General features: G+C 45.0%; 1 protein-coding gene across 1 annotated transcript in view; it reads left to right on the forward strand.

The window, feature by feature from the left end:
• Nucleotides 1–20777, forward strand: part of ATP7A (ATPase copper transporting alpha) — a 2674176-nt gene that overhangs the window by 793497 nt on the left and 1859902 nt on the right. The window lies entirely within an intron of this gene.

The raw sequence follows: 20777 nt of genomic DNA on the forward strand, positions 1-20777 counted from the left end.
AAATTACCATGAGAGGATGAAGGATGAGAGTCCAGAAGCCCCTAGAGAATGGTACTTGCAAAGTTTGTCCTATACCTGGAGGAGTCTAATTTACAGTGCTTTGCAAAACTGTGCACAAATGACCAAGTTACTGCTTCTGGAATACTCCAATCATTTCCAGAAAGCCACAGATGAAGCCAAAATCCTCATACAGTGAGCCCTGATCCTGCATGGAATCATTTTGCTGAGGTAGGAATAACAAAAACTAATAGCACGAAACAACCATTTTGAAATACTCTGTTTTGGCACAGGTTGTCTTTTTTACTTACCTTCCTAAGACATGAACAACTGATCAGAAGTTCTGAAAGATTTAGTTCTGTCAAGATAGTACCAGAGTTATATGTGGATATCCAATTTATGAAGTGCATGTTTTTCCTCATTTTTAGGTTCTGGAAAGAAGACAGAGTGTTCGGCTTAAGGTGTACTCTAATACCACTTTAGGTATAAATGAAGGATTAGTTCTTAAAGAAACTATATTTTTGTGGAAAATGAAATAAGGTTAAGCCACCATGAGAGTTTGCAACTCAGATACCTTTCTTGCAGAGGTCAGAGCAATTAGTAAGACTGTTTTCCAAGTTAAGAACCTCAAGTCAGCCTAAGGAGCTGGTTCAAATGGAACAACAAGTTTTCTAACTCAAAATTAAAATTACACAGAGGAGCCCACCTGTTTCTTAGCAAGATTCTTATGCAACACCCCTTTCAAAAGTATTTTCATTTGAGGATGCATTGAAAGGGGGGGATCCACAGGTAGACATGCTGAAATGGCTGACAAGTGAACCTAGAATGAAGAGTAAAACAGGTCATAGGAAAGTAACTCACACAATTACTCAAGAACCAGAGAAACGGTAGCCCTGAACGGGTGCTGCTTCTTTTGCTGGCACCAACTAGAAAACCTGTACAATTTGCTATATATGATTTTCTAGTTGCAAGCTTTCTGGACTCTAATTCCTGCTGAACATCCTCAGGGAAAAGGTACTTAAAAGGTATTTGTTTGGGGTTGAGACATATCAAATACCTCTAATCTTATGTGAGTAAATGCAGTCTGTGAGGAAGCTTATGGTAATTGCCACTGTCCATTTGCAAAAGGAGGAGGAACCACTATTGCCTGGGGTACAACAGAGATGCCACAATGATCACTGGAATGTCCATCTGAATCTTCAGAATGGCACTTGATATTAGTGGAAATGGTGGAAGAGCATACAGAAATATTCTTGCTCATGGAAAAGAAAATAATCTGTCTTCCAGGCCTTCTTGCATGGAGTCCTGGAGCAGAATTCTACCAACTGATTGTGGAGGCAAATAGATTTAGGCAAACAGATCTATCTGAGGTGTTCCCTAGAGCTGGATCAATTGTTGGAAGACCCCCTAATTCAACTTCCATTTCACAGGGTCTGTCCCGGTCCTGCAAAGGCTTGTCTGCCACACAGTTTTGTTCTGACACTATATGAGGTGCCTATAAAGTGAGATTCTGTTGAAAAGCTATATCCCAGGTTACCAAAGCTAGTCTGCACAGAGGATAAGTCCTGAGACCTCCTTACATGTTTATGCACTGCATCACTGTGGTGATGTCTTTAGCCACTTGAAAAGGTCCTGGAGACCACAAACGGTTGATAGCATTTATAACAGTTAACATCTCATTTATGTTTAAATGGTATGGTCTCTGTTTTTTGTTCCTAAGACGCTGCACTTTTATTTCCAAAGACAATGCTCTCCAAGTAAAATCTGAGGTACCTGTTGTGACTGACTGTGCTGGAACAGGAAAGAAGAATGGGATACCCAGAGTCGGAGACATTTGGCATTTCCACCCCCAAATCTGTCTTTTTGCAATTCCCAAAACTGGGATTTAAAAAGTCAGTGGATGTTGAAGCTGGGACCAAAGACATTTCAGGTACCACTGAATTTATCTCATGCGGAGTTTTACAAGAGGTATAATGAATATAACAGATGCCATGACACCCAGAATCCTGAAGAATTATCTTGCTGAGACAGAAATCTGAGAGGAAAAACTCAGAAAAACCATCTAAATACAGGTCTATTTTTTTCCCCTGTGAAAGAAAAATTCTTTGAACTGAGCTGTCCAGGAGACACCCCAGGAAAACTATCCTGTAAGTAGGAGTCAGACAATATTTCTGTAAGTTCTCTTGCAATCTCAGCCCGTACAGTGTGAGATCCTTTACCCAAGTTAGAGATTCCTAACACTTTGAAAAAGACTCTGCATAGATAAACAAGTCATCTGAATATAGGAAAATGTGAATATTTTGCAGTCTGCAGTAGGTTAACACAGGAGACAGACAATTTTGAGCACACTTGGAGCAGTAGATAGAACAAAGGGTAAAGCAGAGAACTGATAATGTGATCCAGACACAAAAAGCGTTAAAACACCTAAAATACCAATCTACTGGAATGTGATGACATGCATTCGTTAAAAAGTCACCAGAAAACTCAAATGGGGAATAACTGGGAACAAGTTGTGAAGAGACAACATTTCAAACTTAAGACCTATCAAAAACGGATTTAGAAAGGAAAGATTTTATTTATTTATTTACTTGCCATTTGTTAACTGGGTTAGTCCAACTGAGATGTTTGCCCGTTTTTAGTGGAGACCCGAGGAGAAAAGCTCCAGAAATACAAAACTTTAGTATGAAAGATTGCAATACATTAAATATACCAAAAAATTAACATTGTTTAGAAAGATATGAAAAAATGTGATACAATAACATTAGCAGATTATAGTATACAGTACAAAGGTACAGATGAAACCAAGTACATGCAAAAAATATAATTTAACAGTTTAGTTAAGTATTGTGTTCTGTCATGATATCTGGTACATGCAGAAATATGTAATCTTGGTTCACTGTTAGCTATATCATTCGAGATAAGAAATGAATTCAAAGTGTATGCATAAGTAGGGTTTAACAGTTTCTTTGACTGACTTGTTTTACTGAAAAATCCCTGTTGTTGGACAAACTGAAGTGTGAAGTTTTTAGAGGGTATAGTTTAAGATTTGGACAGGTTGAAGAACAGATTTGGTAGACGTTGTAGCAAGATCTATAACCGGTCTCCAAGAGACTTCTTTCTTTGGTAGTAGGAGCATCATCATCATCAATCCCCACTTTTTCCCCATTTTCTATGTGGAGGTCGGGGTGTCATATCAAATGCTACCATCTCTCTTGATTCAATGCTGCTCTTCTACCTTCTTCGACAGTCATGCCTGACTGTTGCAAGTCTTCTCTCACACAATCCATCCAACTCTTTGCTGGACTCCCTGACCCAAATCTTCTTCATCAGATTATCCTCTGGTATTCTACACATGTGCCTGAACCATAGTAATCTGTTCTCTCTGACTTTTTCTGCAATTGCAGCTACTTTGGCTTCTGCTCTGATGTCAACATTCCTTCATCTGTCCCACAGTGTGCATCATACCACTTATCTCAGGCACTTCATCTCCATCCTCTCTATCTTTCTCATACTGCTCTGTGTTTACTGTCGAGGTTTCTGTACCATGCAGTAGTACTGAACTGGTCTCACCACTGTTTTGTACACCTTATTTTTGAACTTCTTGGTTGTAAGAACATCATGGAATAAAACCCTTCCAATAACTGAGGCGGAGGAACACCTTCACAACCCCCTGAGCAAGCAAATGCTGATTGACAGGAGGGAAAAGACAAGTCTTGTCTGCTGGGTGAGGAAGAGTCTCATGAAAAGGGGGGAGAGACACCCACTGCCATCTGTAATCTTGATGGATTATTCTCAGAACCTATTTGTCTGAAAAGTACAGTTTTGTACCTACCATAAATGTAGATGGTACATTAGGTACGCAACTGATAGGTATGCAATAGATAGGTATGCAACTGCAGTCCTGACATATGGGTTGTCCTGCCTCAGGCAGCCCTTCGGTCGGCCGAATTCCAAAGTATGGGTCCGGTGTCGGCTGATGTCGCCCTTTCCCCGATGTCAGAGCGCCTGGGGTATAAAATCGTCAGCCGACGCCATCTTCTTCAGTGTTTCTTGCCCCAGATGCCAGGTGCCCTCTAAGGAAGGCTAAATTTTGAAAAATAGAGAAAAATTCCAGACACGAACAACAGCATAAAAACAAATACACCATAAAAGATTACCCCAGGTAGCTAAAATGAGGGTTAGAAACCCAAAAGTATACCACAGAGGGGTAGGTGGGAGGGAAAACCTGACTGCAGTTGCATACCTATCGGACATCTACATTTATGGTAGGTACAAAACTGTACTATGTCCTTCAACGATACAACTGCAGTCCTGACATATGGGTTGAATACCATAGCCAACCTGGGGGTGGTAGGCACTAAGACAAAGATGGTGTAGCTAAAATGCCCTGCAGGACTGCAGAGGCAAACCCTGCTCTGGACCTGGAGTATAAAGGCAGGTTGCAATGTTTGGAAAATGTATGCACGGAGCTCCATGTAGCAGCTTCTAAAATGTCCTTTGTTGCCACTCCTCTTAAAAAGGCTGTGGAGGTGGCTGTAGCTCTGGTGGAATGTGGCCTGATGTCAGCTGGCACAGTTTTCCATGAAAGAGTAGCAGAATCGAATGCAATTTCCAATCCATTTAGAAATTGTCTGTTTGGAAATTGCTTTTCCTGCAATCCAGCAGCAAGCTACAAAAAGCTGGTCAGATTTTCTGAAAGACTTTGTTCTGTCCAAGTAGTAGCACAACTGTCTGTGTATGTCCAAGGTGTGCAGAAGTCTCTCCTTTATTTTGAGGATTGGGAAAGAAGGTAGGCAGGTGAATAGCTTGATTCAGGGACACCCTGGATACCACCTTTGGCATGAATGACGGATTGGTTCTCAAAGAAACTCTGTCCTGGTGAAAAATGAGAAATGGTTGTATTGCCATAAGGGCCTGTAGCTCAGAGACTCTTCTTGCTGAGGTTACTGCCAGAAGGAAGGCTGTCTTCCAAGACAGAAATTGCAACTGTGAAGATGCTGCTGGTTCAAAGGGAGGAAGAGTTAATTTTTCCAGCATGAAGTTGAGGTCCCATGCAGGCACTGGTGGTTTCCTTGGAGGGTTGATGTTCTTCATACTTCTTAGAAACTGTCTTAGCAATGGGTGAGAAAATACAGGCGGATCAGTGTTATATTTGGCAGATATTGCTGAAGCATGTATTTTTATGGAAGAATATGAAAGGCCATTGTGCAGCATTTCAGCCAAGTATTCCAGGATCTGTGGAATGCTCATCACTGATGGGTCTTGACCCTTTTTGCTGTTCCAGATAAGAAATCTCTTCCATTTTGCTGAGTATGTTTTTCTAGTGGAAGGTCTGCGCACCTCCAGGATGATATTTTTTACCCTTTTGGAAAGTGTATCCTGAGTAATAGCCATGGAATCTTCCAAGCTGTCAGCTTCAATGTTTTCAAGCTGGGGTGCAGTGTCCTGTAATTGTGCTGTGTCAGAAGAAGTGGCCATTGAGGGAGGAGCCACGGATTAGTGTGTGTCAAGCTCCGTAGCAGTGGGTACCAGTGTTGTCTTGGCCAGTCTGGAGCTATCAGTATGACTTTCGGTTGCTCTGTCCTTATCTTTAGCAACACCTTGGTCATCAAAGGAAGATGTGGGAAGGCATATAGTGTTAGAGAGTTCCAACTGAAGGAGAAGAGCGTCCACCTTCCATGCTTGAGGATGGTATGTCCTTGTGCAAAACTTTTTCAGATGGTGATTGAAGTGGGAGGCAAAAAGATCTATATCCGGCTTTCCCCATGCTTGAGCTATTTGTAAGAAAATGTCTGGATGCAACATCCATTCGTGTGGATCCATGATGTTTCTGCTTAGGCTATCCGCCAGAACATTGTCCTTCCCTGGTACAAACTGGGATTGTAGCTCTATTTTCAATTGTAGGGAAATATCCCAGAGATTCATTGCCAGTCTGCAAAGAGGGTAGGAATGGGTACCTCCTTGCTTGTTTATGTACCACATAACTGTGGTATTGTCTGTCCTTATTAGTAGATGGCCCTGATGCATGAACTTTTCGAAGGCCTTGATTGCATGTATCACTGCCAGCATTTCTTTTTGGTTGATATGCAGGTGCTTTTCGTTGTGTCCATTGTCCTTGAATGCATCTGCCCTCCATGTGCGCCCCCCATCCATGGTCTGAGGCGTCTGTTGTTATGGTTTGACTTGTATGAGGCTTGCTGAAAGGCAGACCTTTGTTTTTCTGGCTTGCTTGAGCCCACCACAGAAATTCCTTTTGAAGGCATGGAATGAGTGGGATCAATGTTTCCAGGCTTGGGCTGTGATGAGACCATAGACTTTTTAGGTACCATTGTAGTTTCCTCATATGCAGCCTTGCATGTGGAATCAGAAGAATGCAAGATGCCATAAAACCCAGGGCCTGCAGGATTTTCCTTGCAGTCATCTGGGTGTGTGTTGCCAATCTTCTGAAGTATTCTGGTAATTTTTTTTGTTTTTCTTTTGTCAGAAACGCCAACTGGGTGTTTGTGTCCAGTGTGGCACCCAGGAAAGGTATTTGTTGAGATGGTACGAGACTTGATTTCTGAATATTGACTGTGTATCCCAAGGCCTGCAGTAGGTGAATGACATAGTCCAAGTTTTTTAACAAGGCTTGCTGGCTGTCCGCTTGTATAAGGCAGTTGTCCAGATAAGGGTATATTTGTATCCCCTGAAGTCTGTAATGTGCAATTACTGATGCCAGGCATTTCGTGAACACTCTGGGCGCAGTAGATAAGCCAAAGGGCAATGCTGAGAATTGATAATGCTCTGAGCCTGCAAGAAATCTGAGGTATCTTCTGCAACTTTGTCTGATTGGGACATGCAGGTATGCCTCCTTGAGGTCCAGAGTTACCAGCCAAGACCCCTTGCCTAGCATGGGAAGGAGTTGCTGTAAAGTCAGCATTTTGAATTTTGGCACAATAAGGTAAGTATTCAGTGCGGACAAGTCCAGAATGGGTCTCCATTGGTTTTCTTTTCTTGGAACAAGGAACAGTCTTGAATAAAATCCTTGTCCTTGTTCTGCAGAAGGAACCTTTTCTATTGTTCTTATTTGAAGTAGGTTTGTTATTTGTTTGAGTGCCTCTGCCCTTTGATTTGGTGGCAGGTTTGGCCTGCCATGTCTTGTTGGCAGTGTATGAAAATGGAATCTGTATCCTTTTGTCTATTATCTCCAGCATCCATCTGTCCTTTGTAATATTGTGCCAATTTTTTGAGAATAAAAATAACTTTCCGCCCAAAGGTGCTTCTAATTGAGCCCTGGATGGCGGAGTCAAAGTCAAGTCATTGAGATTGCCCTGGCGGAGCAGTGGAAGGTCCTGCCCCACCTCTCTGGTTCGGGGGCTGCCATTGATGTCCCCTGTAGGAGCCTCGAGTTTGCCCTCTACCTCTGCCACGTCTGTTTTTGCCTCTTTGAAATTTGTCTGGGTCAGGAAAGGACCAATGTTTAGAAGGCCAATTCCTGCTGAATCTTGGAGGCTGTACCTGGAGGAAATCTTTGACTGTTTGCACTGATTTTGCCTTTTCCTCTATTTTCTTTAAAACCTCTTGTGCAGTAGCACCAAATAGCTTATGTTTCTCTAGAGGTGTGTCCAAAAGCTTAATTTTCACATGGTCTGGCAATGTTTGTTCCTTTAACCAAGCATGTCTGCGTATGACCGCACCTGTCATTGCTGCTCTACATGAAGCTTCCAATGCATCATATCCACACTGAAGGAAATGGCTGCTAACCTGCTTAGTATTATGAACCGATTCCTGTAACCCCTTTCTATCTAATGGTTCAGGGGAAGCCAGTTTCTTTTGCAAGTCATCCAACATGTATTCCTGATACTGAATCATATGAAATTGACAATTTAATGCTCGCATAGAAAGGGTGGAAGATGTATATACTTTCTTGCCCCGCCTTTCTAAAGCCCTAGAATCTCTTTCCGAGGGGAGTGGGTTCTTAGCAGAAGTGGAGGAAACCCCTTTAGGCCCCTGAGAAATAGTTTCAGGGTCAGCAGTATGGCCCTTGTACAGAAATTGATGTGTGTCTGGGACCCTGTAGTACCTGTCTGGCTTGACAGGAGCAGGGGGGAGGGAGTCAGGGGAAACACTAGATTCTAAGTACACATCATCTAAAACATTTAAAACTGGAGGAATAGCTAAGGGTCTATGCTGAGGTAGCTTTAAAAATTCCCTTAACCTTTTCCTAGAATCTGAGTATTCTTGGCCTTGCCATTTGAAGTGTTCCCTCATGGAATGAAGCGTTTCCCCAAAGGAAAACTCCTCAGGAGGAGAAGCAGAAGGAATAGATTCCACGCATCAGAATCCTCGTAGGCCGGGAAGGCCTCCTCCTGGTAGTCTGAATGTGCAGAATCACCTGAGGCCTCATCGGAGGACTGGGAGTCTACCTGCTCAACCCTAGGCCTCTTGTCAGAAGGTGGCTGAGAGCCTCTATCTGGATGAGGCTGTGAACCCCTAATCAAAGAAATAAGGTCCTCAGCTAAACTTAAAATTTGAGAACCAGAAGTGGATCCCAGAGAAACAGATCTTGGAGGGAGAGACTTAGCCTGTTTGGCAGCCTTAGCACGAGTGTAGGCCTTAATGGACATAGACACTGGAGGCCTGGCAGCCCCACGTGCTGGAGTAGTCTTATCCACTGAAATGGTGTCAGAAAAATCCTGGGCTACGGTCTCAGAGGGGAGCACAGAAACCGGCACCGAGCTGGCCTCCGGTAACGAAGTAACCGGTGGAGCGGTGTCATCGGTCTGTAGCGGTTGCGAAACCGGCTCAGAAGAGACTGAGACACTCGCGGTAGGCCTAAGCGTGGTGTCGGACGAGACCGCGGGTGTCAGTCCTTATCCTTCCATTTTTTAGGTAAATGCGCTGTCGGAAGCTCCAACGGCATGATATAACAGAAATCTTCCCCAAAATAATGCTGTGCAAACTCAGACCTATGTCTAAGAGTGCGTTTATTGAAAGAGGCACAAGCTGCACAGGCCGAGACGTTGTGTTCTGGGCCTAGGCAAGGTAAGCAGTAAGAGTGGAAATCCTTATGAGGTATTTGTTTCCCACAAGTTAACAATTATTAACTTTTTCACTTTTATCTGACATCGGCTGAAGAAAGAAAAGGTCCCCAATGGGGTACTTAGCTTTTTTGAAGACTTCAGTAGCTGAAAACACAGGAGCTGGTCGACCGGCACTTGCGAACTGCTTCTGCTTCGGGCGCCACGCGGCAAGAAAGACTGAAGAAGATGGCGTCGGCTGATGATTTTATACCCCAGGCGCTCTGACGTTGGGGAAAGGGCGACATCAGCCGACGCCGGACCCAGACTTTGGAATTCGGCCGACCGAAGGGCTGCCTGGGGCAGGACAACCCATATGTCAGGACTGCAGTTGCATCCTTGAAGGACATCAATCAGTTGCTAAAGACAGAAATGACTTTCAACAAGGATTAACGGACTGTCAATGTAGTTGGAAGATTAAACATCCTTCACATAGTCATTCAAACTTTTTAGACTGTGCTTTGCTCTGTGGGGGTTCCTGCTTTCTTTTTGGAACTTCCCTGCCATTACTTTTTAAACATTTGCCTTCAAGCATTTGATGGGACTTTTTATTCTGCTTTTTAAAGAAAGCTGAGGAGTGACCATAGAATCCCTTGTCAAACTTAGAGAAGTTGGAGGGCTGAAAAACTTAGAGAGCTCTTGAATCAGCTTACATCTATCATCCTACTTTTAATAACCTCTGCAGTACAGTGTCCACAAACAGTTCTGTATCCAAGGGAAAATTCAACATCTCATTTTTAAATCCTCTAGGAGGTTTGGAGGATGCAGCCAGGCAAGCCTCCTCATAACAGTTCCAGTGGCAGCAGCCCCCCGGATGTGTTTGGATGTGGCATCAGTACATTTCAAACAGTGGGAAGTCATTTGAGACACTAATTTTCACATAGCAGAACTCTCCTCACAAGACGAAACGGATGCTAAAAATTTCCTCGTATTCTCAAAAGTGGCAAGCATTAATTTCAACATAAAAGCAGTTCAGAATTCTAAAAGCAAGTGTTGCAGAAGAAAACACTTCTTTCCCCAAATGTATCAAAGCCTATCCATCCTTGTCAGAAGAGGGATTAGTATTAATTAGAAGTTATATACCTACCATAACGTTCCATGTTAGTTGTCTTCTCTCGCCTTCTTTCTTGCTGGATGGGTTCGGAGCTGATCCTCGGCTCCGACTCGGCACTTGCTTTAGCTTAGGAACTCCTTTTACCAGCTCGAGGCAACCCTATATCCCATGATGCAAGGCAGAACTACCTCAGATCTCGTTTGGTAGCTAACCTACCCTGCTAGAGACTATCCTAACATAATTAGGAACACAAGTTCCTAATAGAAGTCCTCATATGAAGGCTCAGGAGGAAACAACCTAATAGGAACTCTTCAAGATCTGTCCAGGCCAGGGGGAAGGAGGGAGGGGCCTTAAGAAAGAAGGCGAGAGAAGACAACTAACATGGAACGTTATGGTAGGTACATAACTTCTAAATGTTAAGTTGTCACTCTCGCCTTCATTCTTGCTGGATGGGACCGTGTCCCTAGCACCTGTATCCCGGGTGGCTCAATGGAACAGACTCTTGAGAACTGTGGAACCAAAACTGGCCCTATCTCTGGAGGCCAAGTCCAACTTGTAATGAGAGACAAAGGTATGAGGCGTAGCCCAAGTAGCTGCTGCACAAATGGTATCAATGGGTAGTCTATCCTGAAAAGCTGCAGAAGTGGATAGACTCCTGGTTGAGTGTGCTTTTGGCTTAGAAGATAGCTGCTTGCCTCTGAGAGAGTACACATAGGAAATAGTGGAAGTTAACCATCTGGATAAGGTCACTTTAGAGACTGGAAGACCTATCCTGTTTTCTGCATAGGAGACAAATAATTGGTCCGATTTTCTGAATTGTTTAGTTCTATGCAAATAGTACCTGAGCTGACGATGGACATCCAAAAAATGCAGTTTCTGTTCAGCTCTGTCGAATAGTTTGGGAAAAAGACTGGTAGGTCTATAGATTGGTTAATGTTGGTTTGAGATACGACTTTGGGGAGAAAGGAAGGGTTAGTTCTTAATGATACCCTGTCCTTATGAAAAACCAAATAAGGAGCGAATGCAGAGAGCTTGAATCTCGGAAACACTTCTTGCAGAAGTGACAGCCAGTAAAAATATAGTTTTCCAGGTCAATAACTTCAAAGAACATGAAGCAGACGGTTCAAGGAGGTAGTATCAAGGATGCCAACATTAAGTTTAGATCCCATTGTGGAGGAGGATGCTTTATAGGTGGTTTTAGGAGAAAAACTCCTCTCAGAAAGGCCTTGCATAATCTATGAGACATAATGTTATTGTCATGCAAGCCAACATGATACTTAGAAATAGCAGCCAGTTGTACTTTGACTGTAGATGACGAGGATCCTGAATGAAAAACCTCCGCTAGGAAATCTAAAACCGAATGTACAGGAGCAGTAAAGGGATCAATATTTCTGGAATTTGCCCAAATAGAAAAACGTCGCCACTTGCTAGCATAAACAGTCCTAGTGGACGACTTCAAAGAAGACACTAAAATGTCTCTGACTGAGTCCGAAATCATCGGTAGCCTGGCTAGGGTAGGAAGTGGAGCAACCAAGCAGTGAGGTTGAGAGAATGAATGGCCCGGTGCTGCTGACCCGACTGGTGGATCAAGAGATCCGAACTGGGTCCAGATGCCAGGGCTGCACCAGAAGGTGACGATGCAGAGACGGAAACCAAATTTGTCGAGGCCAATATGGGGCAATGAGGATCAACTTGGCTCTCAAATCGGTGGCTTCCTGAATGACTTGTGGAATCAAGGGAAAAGGAGGAAAAGCGTACAGAAGTCGCCGGGGCCAATCCGGGCTTAGAGAGTCTCTCAGGGGTTGGCCTGGAAGGGGAAAGAGTGAAAAATCGGGCACTTGTTGTTTTGAGGAGTAGCAAAAGATCGCAACAAGGAGTGCCCCACTTCAGAAAAATCTGATCCACTACAGATTGATTGAGAGACCACTCGTGAGGCATCAGAATGGATCTGCTCAGCCTGTCCGCTAATAGGTTGGACCTGCCGGGGATGTGCGTTGCTATCAGAAACCGCTGAGAAGAGATCGCCCATTGCCAAAGTCTGAGAGCTTCTCGACATAACGGATAGGACCTGGTCCGCCCTGTTTGTTGATGTACCAGACCACGGACATGTTGTCCGTTTGTACTGCAATAGTCCCGTGGGAAGAAAGTCGTTGAGGGCTTGCAACGTTAAAAGCACTGCTCTCATCTCCAGGACATTTATGTGCAGATGGTATTCTATGGGTTGCCATGTCCCGTGGACCATCCTGCCCTGATAATGCCCCCCCACCCGATCAGAGAGGCATCCGTAGTGACTGTGGCGACTGGAGGAGGGGAATAAAGGGTCGGCCCTGATGAAGAAGAGGGAAGATATCCACCAGTTCAGATGAGCTCTGCGACTGTGTGACCAAGATTTCGTGCCTCATCAGGAGACTGTGGTACGACCACTGCGTGAATAGCATCCACTGCAGAAGACGCATGTGGAAGCGAGCCAGTGGTAGAAGAACAATGGCGCAGCCATAAGACCTAGAACCTTCAGTATAAATCTGGCTTTGATCTTGTTGCCTTGTAATAGAAGCGACAATTTTTGGATGTCCAGAATTCTTTGATCTGTTAGTCTGGCTAACATTTTGACGGTGTTTAATTCTCGCCTATAAAGGTGATAGATTGGCAAGGCAGCAGAGAAGATTTTTCGAAATTTACTGAAATTCCCAAACTCCTGCAAAGCTGTAGAGTGTAGTCTCTGGACTGAAGAAGCTGACACTTGGTGGTGGCGGAGAGGAGCCAGTCGTCCAAGTAGGGAAACACCTGGAATCCTTGGCGTCTCAGATGAGCTGTGACCACTGCCATGCATTTGGTAAACACTCTGGGGGCTGAAGTGAGGCCAAAGGGCAGTGCTCTGAATTGGTAATGACTGGTCCCTAGCGGCGGAGAAACCTTCTGGAGCGTCTGTGAATCTTTATGTGATAGTACGCATCCTGAAGGTCTATAGAGCACATCCAGTTGTCCTTGCCCAGAAAGGGCAGAATGGACTGAAGCGTGACCATCCGAATCTTGCCTTCTTGACAAATCTGTTTAGATTGCTCAGGTCTAATATTGGTCTCCAATCTCCCGTCCTTTTGGGGACCAAAAAGAATCTGGAGTACACGCCGGATCCTACCTGGTCTGCGGCACAGTCTGGACGGCTCTTTTTCCTAGGAGCTTTGAAACTTCCTGTTCTGCCAAATCCCTTTGACCGGGTGAGATGTCTGGAAGGGATTGTAGAGGTAGGAAACCTTTGAAGGGATTTTGTAACCCTCGGATATGATCGACTGTACCCACATCTCTTGAGATAGGGATTGCCAGGCTACTGGGTACAGCGAAATCCTTCCCGACTGCCTCCAAGGGTGGACAGTCGGGCAACACCTCAGGGATGCTGAAAGGGCTTCTCAGGAAGAGACTCCCTGTTGCCCTGGTTCTGAGGACCCCCTCTGCCTCTAGGGTGGCGTCTATTATTGTTACCCCCTCTGCCTCTGGGGGTAAACTGACCACGTGCGTCCGGTGTAGCTCCTTGGGCTTACGGAACCACATCTTCCCCCTTCTGACCCGTGGGATATGGTCTAGAAGGAGTGGAAAACTGGACTCCAACGGCAGAAAGAGTTTTACCGTCCTGCTCACACCTGGTCAAGGTATCCTTCACCTGAGGTCCAAACAAAGCCGAACCATCAAAGGGGGTATTAGTGAAGGATGCCTTAAAGGGGTCCAAAATTACAAAGCCGCATCCAGGCTTGGCGTCTAAGAGCAACTCCTGTGCCTGCGGCCCTGCTCGCTCCATCGGCCGCATAGGATTTGAGCCGCATGGAGGAGTTAGATATGGAATTCAGGATTGCAAGCTGCGAGGCAATCTTTTCCTGAGCCCCAGCAGCAGAAGGATCTTGGACTACTTCACCCAGTTCTTTGAGAATATCTCGTTGAAGCCTGGTGAAGTGACAAAGATAATTCAGCGAACGCATAGCAAAAGTCGCTGAAGAAAACATCCGCTTTCCATACCTGTCCATGGTCCTAGAATCCTTGTTAGGAGGATGGACAGGTACTGAAGGATCCGCCAGTTCCTTCTTAGTGGCCGCCACCACCATAGCATCCACAGAGACACCCTTGGAAAGGAACTGTTTGTCGAAGGGGCGTGATGAATTTGGATGGTCTCCTGGGGACAGGTTCCACAGAATCTGGAGCGCCACGCCTTCGAGCCACTACCTGCATCAGTGGGTCGAAGGCGGAGACACCCAGGAGGTGGAGGGTCGGGATACAAAAGCCTCCAGGTATACCGACTCATCCTCGGAGGGGTCAATGGAGGGCCAATTCCCCTCTGTTTGAGGAGCTCAAGGATGTCTGAAAAGGAGACATCCTCAGAGGGGACCGTGGGAACCCTCCGACTCATCTAAGTCGGTATCAGATGTAGTAGACTCAGGGGAGTCTGTGTGTTTCCTCTTACGTCCTCTTCCGAGGGGTTCCCCTGCAGGATCAGGAGAAACCTCGGAAGAGGAGGAAATTCCCAATGGGGAAACCTGGGGCGATGGATCCCTGGGCCTGAGAGCAAGAGGCTGGCAAGAGGCATCTGCAGGCACTGATGAGGGAGGAGCTAGAGGGATGGACCGTTGACCAGGCTCAGAGGCCAGGACACTCCTCATCACCTCAAAGGCTCCCCTCCCCGGGAGGCGGAATATCCCGCTCGAGGAAACAGGAATGCCCGGCTCCACTGAGAGGGAAGGCTCCGAGGCGATGTCGGCCGAGCTTACCAAAGCCGATGCTCCGAGGGGAGAGCGGGCCGGACAAGGGTCCGATGCCACTAGCCCCTCGGAGCCGACAAGGAAACCCGGCGACGGATCCCTCCAAGGAAGGTCTCAAGGAGGAGATCGGAGCCGAGGATGGCGGAGCGAAGGATGTATCGGCTCAGGCAATCGAAACAGTCGCTGTCCCGAAGCTCCGGCTCGAACTCTGATGTGGAGTCGGAGGAGGAAGTTCAAGGGGTGAGGCTATAGCGAAGTCTGTTGAGATGGGCTATGGAGCATTTGGGCCAGTGCCTGAGACTTCAACAGCCTGCTTACCACCCTCTCCAAGTCGTGGTCAGACAGCCTGGAAGATCTCGAAGCTCGGCTCCGATGGCTCGCTCCGACAAAGAGGAGACCCGGAGCCGAGTGGATACTCAGTAACGAAGGGGACCGAGATCTCTTCGGACGGAGCCATCAGAGCCGAAGTCCCTGAACTCCAGATGGAGCCGAAGGTTTCTCGGCCCGATGCTGGATAAAGTGTCGGCTCCAGCCGGAGCCGACAAGGCTACAGTAAGGTATCGGAACCAGCCGGTGCGAACCCACTACTCGAGACAGAAACATCGGTTCCAGCGGGCCGATCTCGGCTCCGACGGAGCCGGAGCCACCAGAGGAGGCTTGGAAACTGAAGCCTGAGCCTTCGGTGGCTTAGAAGGTTTCCCAGACCCTGCTTTAGAGGGAGAACCTTCTGGCTTAAGTAAGCCACGGAGGATAAGTTTATTCCTCCTTTCCTGCAGGACTCTCTGGCTATGACACAAAGCACAGGAGTCCTGCAGGTGCAAAGGCCCCAGGCAATAAACACAAGAAGTGTGACCGTCTGTCAGAAACATTTTCTGACAGCACGAGTCACACTTCTTGAAGCCTGAGACCTTGCCTTCCCCTAGACATATCCTAGGAGGAAGAAACACACACAAACCCCAACAAACACACAAAATTAATCCCCTACACATAACACACAGGAAGGGATTAACAACTGGGGTTTTAGGCCTAACTAAAACTTTACACTAAAGGTTTAAAAAGGTTATAAAAGTTTGAAAAACAAGGGAATAGGGTGGGCTGTAACACACTACAGACTATACTATGACTAAAAGGGGAAAATAAAACCCTAACTAAGCTTCTCTTTCTTTGACAAGAAATTCACTTACCTCTGCTGGTAAAGGAGACCTCTTTCGCTAAGCGGCAAACGAGATCTGAGGTAGTTCCGCCTTGCATCATGGGATATAGGGTTGCCTCGAGCTGGTAAAAGGAGTTCCTAAGCTAAAGCAAGTGCCGAGTCGGAGCCGAGGATCGGCTCCGAACCCATCCAGCAAGAATGAAGGCGAGAGTGACAACTTAACATCCATATGTTTAGCAGCATCTAGGCTGCCAAGTCTGATCTGTCATGAGTGTATAAAAAATTATAAGACTGAAAAAGTCTATCTGCTTTCTTGACAGCAGCAGGCCGACTGTCAAGGAAATTACAGGGTGTGACAAAAACAACCTTTAAGACAAATGGAAATGGACGAATATGAGTAGGTTCTCAAAATTAACAAATCATAGTATTTCCTGAGAGACTGAGAAACATCACAGTTTTCCCACTGAAACAATTGATTTATTTTAGAAATAATTCCAGGGAATCTGAATCAAAATTCTGTGGAGATGACACAATCGGTGCTTTCACAATAATTTTGAACTTCAACCTATTGAATCTTTTCAGAAAATGAAAATTCCATTTTTCTTTTACCAGAAACAACCACGTTAAGTTTTCTTTCCTTTTGGCAGGAAAATATGAAGAAACAGACCCATTTCTGGCAACAAAAGACACTCCACAGATGGGCACATCTTTCTGGCTTAGCAAAGGGACATTCCCTGTCTCTTCTCCCAGGGATGATAAAAGTGTCTCTCCCTTGCCTACCAAGTGTACTCCAACAGCCTCAGAGGACATGTTTAGACCCTGGTCCATGACGGCTGTCGGGCCTACACCAGCAGGACCCAAAGAAAAAGATGAGTGGACCAATGAACTAGTTTTGGCCACAGCACAGACAACCACCTATGGCTGAGGCATTTTACCAGACTACTGTGGTGGCAGTCTACAAAACATTCTTTTTCTTTTGGGGTTGGAAGAAGGTTGAAATAAGGAACCAGTAGGTTGTTCCATGGTTAAGCCAAAAAGGTGCCTGATTCTCAGTGAAGCCTTGCATTAACAGCTGATACAGCAAAGGTAAGTAGTAAAAAAGTAACCTTTTTTATGCTAAAGCACTATAAAAAGCACTTTAAACACTTATGTTGTCTAGTTTCGCCTGGTTCAACACTTGGGTTACTGGATGTGACTGACGCGTTACAGGAATTTAGACCCAGGGCTCTGACTTATCCCTTTCCCATAACTCCCTCTGGTGCCTTGACTACCTCAAATTGAGTTTGCTTGCTTCTAGTCTGAAAATCCTACTAGATGACAAAAAAACAGGTCAACAGCACATAAGCAAAACAGTGAAAAAGGTGTCCAAAAGACAAGGCCCTTGGTCAGAGGGAAGAAGGAAGGGATGTTGAACCACACAAAGCAAAGACAACACACATCTATCGTTATGGTAAGTACATAACTTTCATATCCAATGTTGTCTTTTTCATCTGATTCAACAATTGGGATATATTCCCTACCTACCCTTACAACCCGGGTGTTATCAAAAAAGGATATTCCTGACAATGGTGGAGCCAAAATATATACGAGATTTATATTGTACATACAGCAACAAAGGTATGAATAGTAGAGTAAACAGCTGCAGTGCAAATTTCATCAATGTGAACCTTACCCATAAAAGCTGCAGAATTAGCCACTGTTCTAGCAGAATGAGCCTTTGATTTGTCATGTAAGACTATTTGCCTCTTCTTACGAATAAAGGCAATACAGTCAGAAAGCCACCTGGACAGCATTACTTTAGAAACTTCTTGACTTAACTTAGCTCTTGAAAAGGCAAGGAAGAGCTGATCAGATATTCTGACATACGTCCTGTGCTAGTAAAATTTGAGCTGTCAATGAAAATCTAGCAGATGTAAGATATATTTCCCTTTGTTAGACAACTTGTGGGAAAAAAAACCCTGGCAGATTGATACTTTGGTTAAGATTTGCCTGAGAGGCTACCTTTGGACAAAAGTGGGGAGTTGTTCTCAAATACACTATCTTTACGGAAAGCCAAATGAGGTTTACATGATAAGGCTTGCAACTCCAAAATCCTTACAAATGTGAAAGCTACCAAAAAGAAAGTCTTCCAAGGAAGAAATTTTAGATTCACAGTAGCAGCAGGTTAAAATGGAGCTTCTCAATGCCTGAATCATGAAAGTAATGTCCCTCAGCAGAACCGGATCCCTGATTGGGGGTCTTAAATGAAAATTCTCTTTCAAAAAGGTCTTTGAGACCTTTAGAGAAGCAACAGACTCTGCCAAAGTAAAAATTTGAGATGGCTGCTAACTGTATCTAATAGTTAAGAAAAATGACTCCTTTATGAAACAACTCTGTCAGAAAAATCTAAAATAGAAGGAAGAAGGATCTAAACCTCTTGAGGAGACCCATATGGTAATACTAAGATAATATTTTCTGATATTCGGTTTCTGTGAAAAGGATAAGATATGGATAACTGGGGCAGACAGGCTTGCATCCTTGGCCACCGTTAAAACTGGAGGAACCATGTGGTTAATTTCAGCATTTCCAGGTCCTAGTAAGGCTGGCCGGATGGGTGATAAGGTATGTCTGGATGAGGATCCAACACCTAAGCCAGGTGTATTAGAAGAGGCTAGAAAAAGTGGAACCAAATCTGCTGGGGCCAAAAAGAAACGATGAGGATAACTTTGGTCTTGCACCTCATGGCTTTCTGAAGGTACTATATTATCAAATAAAAAGGTAGAAATGCATAAAGAAGGCCCAGGGGCCAAGTGAGGATCAGGATATCCCTCACTGTATGTTCCGGTGGAGGGATCAGGACAAAGTAACTGCTGCAGTTTATGTTTAGTCATGAAGCAAAAAGATCACATCAAGGTTGGCCCCAGTGACCGAAAATTTGTCTCTCCACCATTTGAATAAGGAACCAATCATGGGGAAGAAGAATATATACGCTCAGTTTGTCCACCAAAACACTGGGATGTGCACTGCAATAAGAAAGTGATGGGAAGACCTCACTGACTGCCACACTCTCTCATGGCTTCCTGACACAGTGGGTATGAATGGGTTCCTCCTCACTTGTTAGTGTACCGGACTACCCCCATGCTGTCCATCTGGATTGAAATCACACTCTCAGGGAGGGATTCCTGAAGGACTTGCAATGCTATGACTGCCCTCATCTACAGGATACTGATGTGAAGAACAGGTTCTGTCTTCGAGCAACAACTTTGAACAGTCTTCCCTTCAAAATACTTCCCCAGAAAGGCAGCATCCATAGTCACAGCGGCTATTGGTGGTGGTTGTGGTGGGGAGAATGGTCAACCCTACAAGACTAAGTGGGAGGTCAACCATCCTCAATCAGAAAATGATTGAATTCAATAATTGGCTTACCTTCTGGTGTCATTCTAAGGGGATCTACTATCGGTCAGCCTGGGATGACATGATCAACAGACCTCGATGCTTTGCCAGAGATGGTCTTCAACTGTCACCCCTGGGATTTCGGCTACTGGCTAAGGCTCTTGCCAGCCCCAGTGTGCCTTTTTTGGACAGTGTCTCAAGAACAAAATTCCCAACGTAAAACCTCCATCTAAAAACGACCTCAAGGTTAAGTCTCAACATGAAACTGCATTCACTGGAAGCTGTCCTCACCTTGGAAGATGCATACATTTGTGCAGTCAAGGAGACCTGGTTTAAGGCTGTGAACAGCACCCCAGCCATATCAGGTTACACCTCCTTCCACACGTTCAGACTTCAAACTGAAGGTGTGAAAACTAAATGAGGCAGTGTATCAATATTCACTAAAGATAAGTACACCTCCAGACTGGCTAAACAGTATGACTCCCTGGAGTCACTTCAAGTCCAATTAACTGTTGTTAGAAGACTTATTCAAGTCACTGCCAGCTACAGGACCCCCCCCCTCCATGAATCAGGACACCCACTCTGCCTGTTTGGATCTACTTCAGTCTATCAAGATACATTCAAACACCATAGTTTTGGGTGACTTTAACTACCCAGCCATTGACTGGGTAAATTACTCATGCTCAAACTCATTTTCCCAAAGGTTCCTTGACTTTGTTAACTCCAATGCCCTGGACCAGCTGGTTGACACCCCCACAAGGGGTGCCAACATCTTGGATCTGGTACTCGCCAATATGGGGGACCACTGTAGAGCCCTCACTGTGAGGTCCTCCCTGGTGAGATCTGACCACAAATCTGTCTCATTCGAAGTAAATATCACACCTAACCCCCTTAGCAGCAACTAAACTAAAACATGTCTCCAAAGCAGATTATAACCTCTTACGAGATAGTATAAATAGCTTCACTGCACCTCCTCCCTCAGATGGAAGTTACAACTATGCTGAGCTCTACACCAATGCTTTATACAAACACCTGTATAACTGCATTGACTCGGCCATACCTGATAGGACCAAAACAAGCCCCTCAAGGAAGAGCAAACCTGCCTGGTGGAAAACTGCCATTAACAGACTTTACAATAAGAGGAAGAAACTGCTGTCTAAGTAAGAAGGAGTGAGCCCTCCTAAACTAGAAGCACTCCCTCCTCAGCTTAAATAAGCAAATAACACTTCTTGTGAAGTTCTCCAAAGCAAACTACAAGTCCAAATTAGCTTCCTCAAAAAAGGACAACCGTAAGGCATTCTATAATTACTTCCGTAACATAGAAGGAAAGGCCCAGATTTGTGCAGAACTGGTAGTTAATGATACCACATATACTGAGCCTGTGGACATAGGTAACCTAT

Source organism: Protopterus annectens, chromosome 15.part0 (assembly GCF_019279795.1).
Source record: "Protopterus annectens isolate FY-2018-M chromosome 15.part0, PAN1.0, whole genome shotgun sequence".
NCBI lineage: Eukaryota > Metazoa > Chordata > Ceratodontiformes > Protopteridae > Protopterus > Protopterus annectens.